We start from the raw sequence: 8,525 nt of genomic DNA on the forward strand, positions 1-8,525 counted from the left end.
TTCTAGAGCAATAATATTTTTGAAACAGCAAATTCAGTAGATAAAATCAATATAATATGCCACTAGAAACAACTCTAAATCGCCAGAAACGGTCCTGCCATTTTAAATCAAGTTCAACTAACGTTACAGGAGATCGATTGCTGTAATTAGAGTAAGCTATCATTAGTTTTGTCCTGCTAATTATTATTTTATACCCATAAAAATAATAAGTAACTGCCAGATAACGATCACCTGCTTTTTCCCGACATGGTTAACATTAGGTGTGTTATCTTAACTAATAACATTTATTAATTAGCTTATAACGCCCACATTTAATGTTACAGAAAAAAGTTCAGTGATCCGTCAGATCCTGTAGGTCAGTTAGTACAGTTTACTGCTAACCAACTAATTTTGTTGGTGTTAAATAACAAAGAAATCGAAAATTAACAGTTAGTTAATACATCTTCAATCTCCCCTCGAAGCTCCGACAGTCCTCAGACAAGCTGTCAATCAACTTCGAATCACGACGACACGCCCCGTTTTTATAGCATCAAATTGCTAGCTAAAATCTAAATCATCACAAAAACGAACAATTGAATATATATCAGCGTGATAACAACTACCTTAAATGACCAGAACCATCTTTCAGAAAGTTTTATTTGAAGCAGAATTTATTTTTAAGTTTTCACTGAAGTCTCATTCGACTGCATTGAGAGGGCGGGGTTTATGACCTGTACTGCATCCAGCCTCCAGGGGGCGATCAAAGAGCCCGCGGCTTCACTTTTCAGGACGTATGAGACACACCCGGAACGTCCCCGTGAACGTCCGGAGGAAACGGTCCTGCCATTTTAAATAAAAGGTTTAAACTAACGTTACAGGAGATCGATTGCTGTAGACAGTGCTCTATAATTAATTAGAGTAGGCTATCATTAGTTTTATCCTGCTAATTATTATTTTATACCCATAAAAATAATTAGTAACTGCCAGATAACAATCACCTGCTTTTTTTCCCGTCATTGCTAACGTTAGGCGTGTTATCTTAACTAATAACGTTTATTAATTATCTTATGAAGTCCACATTTAACATCACCGAGAAAAGCTCAGATATCCGTCAGATCCTGTAGGTCAGTCAGTACAGTTTACTGCTGAACAGCTCAATTTGTCGGTGTGGAATAACACAGAAACTGAAAATTAATAGTTATTTATTTATCTTCACTCTCCCCTCGAAGCCCCCAGACAAGCTGTCAATCAACTGTGAGTCACGACGACACGCCCGGTTTCTATAGCACCAAATTGCTAGCTAAAATCAAACTTATCACAAAAACGAACAATTGAATATAAATCAGCGTGATAACAACTACCTTAAATGACCAGAACCATCTTTCGGAAAATTTTATTTGAAGCATAATTTATTTTTTTGTTTTAACTTAAGTCTCATTCGTCTGCATTGAGCGGGCGGGGTTTATGACCTGTACTGCATCCAGCCTCCAGGGGGCGATCAAAGAGCCCGCAGCTTCACTTTTCAGGACGTATGAGACACGTTGAACAGACCCTTTTCACATGACGTCACACAGCTTTCGTTAGAACTCGATGCAGTCAGTAGCTGTGTCCGAAACCGCTCACTCGTTCACTCATTCACTAATCCCTATATAGTGTATGGCATTTGAGTGCACTATATCTGTATGGAGTGAACGAAATGAAGTGAGTGAATTCGGACGCTGACGTATACACTGTGCGTCGGAGATCTCAGAAACGGCTCGACACGCTTTAAAACTATTTTATCCTACATGTTATTTACATTATAAAATAATGTTAATAACAATAACAATCATAATGACTTTATTTTGTAATCATACGTGCCAGCTTTGTAGTTAATCAATTATGTAATTTTTTGTCATGCTTAATGTGTTCATAATCATTTAATACTATAAAATACTGCAAACAAAAATAAACACATTAACAAGTGTACATAATTTCATGTATTTATCCTTTTTAATAAAGTTGTTAGAAACTCTCACGCTCACAGATTACGTGGTCTTTGAGCGCCCTCAGGCGACCGTTATGATTTGAATACGCTACCTATGATTAACGATTTTTTTTAAATCATCCACTAAATTATCATCTTTTAAAGATTAATGAGTTAACAGTGCCGCAAAATATTAAAACACATTGCTGTTAGTAAAACACATTAAATTGATTTAATGCCTACATAATATATTTTAATAATGAAAATATTTTTTATTAATATAATTTCATTTTTTTTAAAATTCATCTATATAATAATGTCCCCCTACATTTTAGTAGGTTTTATTCAAGTAGTGATTAATTAAAAAAAGAAAAGGTTAAAAAAAATTGGATTTTGGGAAATAGTGCTTCAGCAAGTGTACATCGAATCTACACTCGAAATCAGAGAGAATTGTGGGTATAAAGTAGTGAACGAATGTAGGGAATGAAGTCGTTCACTCAGAATTCGGACACCACTACAAAATGGCCGACACCCGATATAGTGGACTATATAGTGGATAGCGGTTTCAGACACAGCTAGTGTATCCTCACTTCCGTCAGCATAGTAGAATACTAGCGCGACTCGAATGAAGTGCATGAACTTTGCTGTCTTTATTGCAGATGAAGCTGTTTATATATATTTGTGAAATAAAAGCATGTTTCCAACATTTACGTGCAGTAAAAAAACGTCTCATTCAAAGCTTAATGTACTACTTATTTCAGTGCCTACAGGCCGTACAATGAAGATCAACATAAGCTTATTCTTTTTAAATATCAGTCTTTTTATACTTTTATTTCGATAAATATGGCATACATAATAATACAAATTGTGTTTAATATAATACTATTTCTACATGAAGACTGTTAATGTTGTAAAAACTGACACGTGCATGGCATTTTTACCAAAAAAACATTGTCATCATTCGATCGTCTCTTTATTGCAGAACAAGATCGTCGCATTCAAAAATATACAGAGGATTTACAACAGTACTCATTGTTATAGCAGCATTAAATGAACGAAATCAAATTATTTCTCCAGGGAATACCATTAAATGAACACATAGGCTACCTCCGTTTTGTATTTTCAATACACTTTTTACAAATTATACATAATATATTGCACCAGTTCAGTTTAAACTGGTTCGATGTAAAATTATCTCAAATCTTCACACCATTAATTCTTCGGAGTATTATATGCGGACGTGTTACTTCCAGATGTCCATTACTCGTAAATAAATCTCACAAGAACAATCCATTACCATAGCCTACCAATTTCTAAAAATAAAGATTTGTTTTTAAAGACAATATTCTTGTTATTCCAAATAAGCTAATAGATTTGTGTGGACACACAATCGTTGTGATAAAACTCAATTCAAAGACAACATTGCTAAAGTTTCTGCTCGTGGAAACCCTGGCAGTTACAGAAAGGAAATAATATCATTACCAGAAAAAGCCGACTGTGTAAATCCTTGACATAAACAGTTCGCATTTAAAGTTATTAAAGCATTTTCCCGAGAAGTCGCCGGCGCAAAGGTAAGACGGAACAACACTGGGGGACTTCCGGCAAGATGGCGAGCTAGGCGCACATGTTTTACTGAGCTCTGCCAAAATAATTTAAATTTGTGTTTTATTGACGCCTTCCCATAAATCAGCCTCAGAAACTTAAGTAACATTTTAAATACGCTCTTTTGCGTTCATTTGTTTCTTTTGATACGACCTAGTTTAGCTAATTGAACAAGTTAACTTTTATGTGAACATGACGCAGTTAGCAAACAGAGCCCAAAGTGTACCCATGGAAACGGATCACATTTATAGCCAAGAGAACACCAAGGAAAGAAGACGGGATGCTTCACACATTACTCCAACCAAAACTCTACAAAAAAAGGCGAAATCAAACGACAGTGACATCTCCAATGCAGCCTTGCTACAGGCAATTAACTCCTTAACGGCGAGATTTGACTCTCAAAATAACTCCTTAACTGCGAGGTTTGATTCTCAAGACAGAAAGTTGGAGGACATCGCAGACAAAATAAGACAAAACAGCATCATGATTGTGACAATCTCCAAATCGGTGGAGTTTAATGCTGCAGAAATTAAGGAGTACAAGCAAAAATGTGGCATCTTGGAAAAGCAAACAGAGGTTCTTGTGAAATCCAACGAGGAGTTAAAATTGAAGACGGCAGAGCTCGAACGATATAAGCGGAGATGGAATCTTCGGATTAAAGGGATGAAAGAGCACCCTGCTGAAAAAACCAGCTAAAACCAGCTTAAGCTGGTCAAGCTGGTTTTAGCTGGTCTCCCAGCCTGGTCATAGCTGGTTTCTCATGCTGGTTTAAGAGGGGTTTTGACCACTTTTTTAGCTGGTCAGGCTGGTTTTAGCTGGTCAGGCTGGTCTTAGCTGGTTTTAGCTGGTCAGTATGGCTGGTCTTAGCTGGTCAGGCTGGTCTTAGCTGGTTTTAGCTGGTCAGGATGGCTGGTCTTAGCTGGTTTTAGCTGGTCAGGCTGGTTTAAGCTGGTCAGGCTGATTTTAGCTGGCCAGGCTGGTCTTAGCTGGTCAGACTGGCTGGTTTTAGCTGTTCAAATTGATTGATTTTGATTGACTGTTTGATTTGATTGATCACATCCCAGCCGGCATTTCAATGTTGAAACAACGTCAGGTACCATGGTTGGATCAACGTTGGATTACCTTTCGGTTTTGCAAATTGGATCAACATTAATATTGTGACGTTGTTTCACCCTGTTACCTTCAACACGGATAAATACACTATTTTACATTAAATTTCAATCTAGTTTGCGTTTGTACGAACATGACAATACTACATAATTACTGTACATGCACTAAAAACACTTTATAAAACAAAACATCTCAACTTTGCAATGTTTAGAGGTAATATTAAAAACCTGTAGCATACAATAATGTGTAATAATGTGTAATATATATGTGTAATAATAATTTCATATTATGAAAATGCAAGGTTTTTTTTCTACAATTACAGCACAAACCTTAAATCAAGGCTTTTCTAGCTCAAAATGACGCAGAACATTCATGTGTACTATACCTTCAACTAGATAAAAACAAACAAACAAAAAAAAAATTCTTAAGTATTTTATTAATTTATTTATTATTTTGAGAACATCATATGCAGTGTCTGACAGTATTTTGTAAGATCGATAGGCCTCAGTTCATCTAGAGAGGGATTGCACTCCATAAGAAATCTGTCAATTTTAAAGATACATCAAGAAATGCAGTAATCATCTTCCTACAAAGATGGTTGATGCTGTGGACCAGGGACCTTGACTTCGTTGACTGTGGTGGTTGTGAATGTGATGACTGGTGAAGAGTGAGGGTACCGATATTTCTGTCCTGGAACTGCCTTTTGTGCAGTGGAGGTTCGTGGAACAGTTTGAGAATGGACACAGGCCAGGATCCTGCAACAGAACCGTGTTGGTGGAAAAGGGGAATCGGACCATGTGACTGCCTGTCTGAGTTTTGTTAATAGCTGGAGACAGCATCAAATTTGACAGGGAGCCACCTAGTAATTCACTATGCAGGAAAAAAAAAACCCTGCCTTAAATTAAATACATATAATATGTAAGGAGAAAAGCCTTGTTCAGTACTTGGACACATAGTGTAGTTGTGCTTTGGGTTATCCAAGACAGTCGCAGCAGCTCAAGGTCCTTTCTGATGCCCTCCCCTCCTCTCTCTTCACTTGTCCACTGTCATTACTGCTGTGTATATTAAAAACAAACAAACATCAAAATATATTATCATTTAATACTTATATTAATCTTAATACTTATATTGTTTCCCCTGGGGGCTCGATATATTACTAATTACATGGAGAAACATTACACAACAGAATCCTATCTATACTTTGTAAATAAATTAAAATCAACCTAAGTGCATTTATATTCAATTAAGTAATCGAAAATCACAAAATGTTAATAAATCAACTAGAAAAAGAAGTGACAGTGATATAGACAACAATCTCTTACCAAATTGCCAGTAATCAGCCAGATGTTTGGTGAATCTACAAAAAGGAAAGAAATGGTTCACTGAAAAGTCCTTAAAATGAGGAATTTAATTTTTACTACAGACCTATTCGTATTTTTGGGTTTCTCAGAAGCGGAAGTCGTCATAGTTGGGTCTATGTCTATGGTAGTGAATGAGAGAATAAATTAAATATATTTTTTGTATTCCCATTTTCTCAAATAGTAAAAGAAACAACTTTCAAAAAGATGAAAAAAAATAGAGAGAGATTGATAACCGATTTACCGTCACTCCCATAGCTGCTACAGGAAATCATATTCACTGAAAAAAATTATTTTGGCCATGCTTAAATTAAGCATAATTACATTTTGCGTGTTTAAATCATTTAAATTTAGTTTTTGAATTTAGTTTTTAAATTTAATTAAATTTAATTGGTTTTATGGGAATTACAAGTGTTTTGAACCAAGCTGTGTAAATTCATTAAAGTCAGTTAAAAAAAATGTTGCTTGCGCATGCGCAGTTGCGCACACAGTTGCTTTGGCGCCTTTTCAGATTTGTGGCTGTGGCAGCTATTGTGAAACTCACCTTCTTCATGTACTGAGTGTGAATGGCATCAAGGCGTTGTCCTGAAGAATCTCAGCACCAAACGCTAGAGATTACATCTCATCTGGTAACAAAAGTAAACATAACTGTAAGAACTCTAACGTTATCTTTACCCTGGTGATATAATTCAAACATATTAGAGGCACAGAGTATGAGCAATGAGTAAGCTGGCCAAATTTCTGTCGAAAATAGCTTGCATGCTTAAAGTTGTCGACCCCCTGAACCACAGTCAGCCTTTATAAGTAAAAAGTATTTAAGTTAAAAATAAAAATAAAAATACATACATGTGTACAAACAAATAAATAAATACCTTTTAGTGGAACAGTATGGTGTCTGTTCACTGGCAAACATAACTACAAACAGACATAGAGAAATACAATAAAATAGATTAATGACCATGATATCCTGTTATTATAATAGTTAAATAAATGATTATAACTACAAGCATTATAACATTATACTTGTCACCTATGTTACCTCATTTAGATGATTATTTAGCCTACAGGCCTTTCAAGGACAATCTCACTAAAACAACCCGGGGTTAATGATTTTAAAATGTGAGACTTCTTTCAAAAACATGTAAAAATCTTACAGACCCACAACTTTTCAACAGTAGTGTGCTGAATGATTGAGGTTCATCTGGTTCATGGCCTTTGACAGGAGGTCACTCAGCTCTGCTGAGATGCAGGAGTCCATCCGCATGGAAGGATCTAGGAACACAACATGCAATTTGTCTCAGAGCCAACAATATTTTGTATAAAATGCCAGGTTTATTACAAGGAACCAAGCTAGAGCAGAGGTGGAAAGAATAATGTACATATTAAAAAATATATATATATTACTTAAGATAACAAAATGTATATTTTTAGATTTAGAATTCAGTATTGTACATGTAGTGTCACTTACATTTGGATGTGAAAGACTTCTTAACTAATAAATTAAAAATATAATAATAATTTTGCAAAAGAAAACTTTTAAGAAATGTTTTAAAGTATTTAATGAGCTTTCTCAGTTCACCTGTGTTTCCTCCTCCTCTGTCAGCTTCTCCTTTGTTGTAGAGGGGGTTTTCTGTCGACCCTGAAATTGCAGGACATTATTTATTCATATCTGTTTAGCATTAGAGATCAAAACATGTTTGAAATAGTTTCAGTTCATTTTCGCGCTCATGCAAGTGACGTCACCGATTAACGGTACAGCAACTTTTAGGTTAAATAAATTAGTTTACTATCATCCATTAACAATTTGCCAGCAAAACCTTTACAAAACTATTATAACATCTCATCTACACATAAAGATGCGATTAAAAGCCAAACTTTAATTAAACAAGAGCTCAAAATAGAGTTAGTTAGCCAACTGCCTCTGAAAACGGTTGATATGCTAACGGACTTTTTCAAAGACACTAAATCATTTCTTTGAAGTAAATATTCAACAGAAGTGTGTCGATTACACGTAAGAAAGGTATCAGGAACAGTTATATATATTATTTGTGTGATTTTATGGACTAAACTTACCTAAAATCAGTGAAAACAACAGCTAGACGGGGTCTTGCTGACTGACGTTTCCCCGTTTCCATGGTAACTCAGATCCGCTTCAGGCTCTGGTGTTTGATATCTTATAGTCTCGTGTAATCTCGCGATATCTCTTCAGACCGCAAAAAATGAAAATGAGCATATAATTTCCATTTTCTGAAATATTGACGTACCAACAAACTGACACAGAAGTGGCAAAACAGGCCTAATAGGGCACATTTTTATTTCATATACATTATTGTTAGCCTTTATTATTATTATTATTATTATATAATTTGGTTAAACACAAGCTTATTTCAGCATTTATTTATAAGTGATTTTCTTAACCTATTTCAACCATTTTACATTTAACAATTGTTTCACTGTTGAAACATCAACTGACGTTACTTCAACCATATTTCAACGTTGAATTTCGGTCA

At 35.3% G+C, this 8,525-nt stretch overlaps 1 long non-coding RNA gene across 2 annotated transcripts; it reads right to left on the reverse strand.

Moving 5' to 3' along the window:
• Positions 1-5,075: 5,075 nt before the first annotated feature.
• LOC125280719 lies at positions 5,076-8,212 on the reverse strand. Of its 2 annotated transcripts, XR_007187706.1 has the most exons (8): positions 8,089-8,212; positions 7,595-7,654; positions 7,174-7,287; positions 6,888-6,930; positions 6,560-6,641; positions 5,980-6,014; positions 5,602-5,712; positions 5,076-5,412 (listed from the first exon to the last, which is right to left on the reverse strand). It is a non-coding gene; the product is annotated as an uncharacterized LOC125280719 (long non-coding RNA). The 2 variants fall into 2 exon arrangements; XR_007187705.1 differs by having other exon boundaries at positions 6,888-7,287; positions 8,089-8,184.
• Between the last annotated feature and the right edge of the window lie 313 nt (positions 8,213-8,525).

This window comes from Megalobrama amblycephala, linkage group LG12, assembly GCF_018812025.1.
Source record: "Megalobrama amblycephala isolate DHTTF-2021 linkage group LG12, ASM1881202v1, whole genome shotgun sequence".
NCBI lineage: Eukaryota > Metazoa > Chordata > Actinopteri > Cypriniformes > Xenocyprididae > Megalobrama > Megalobrama amblycephala.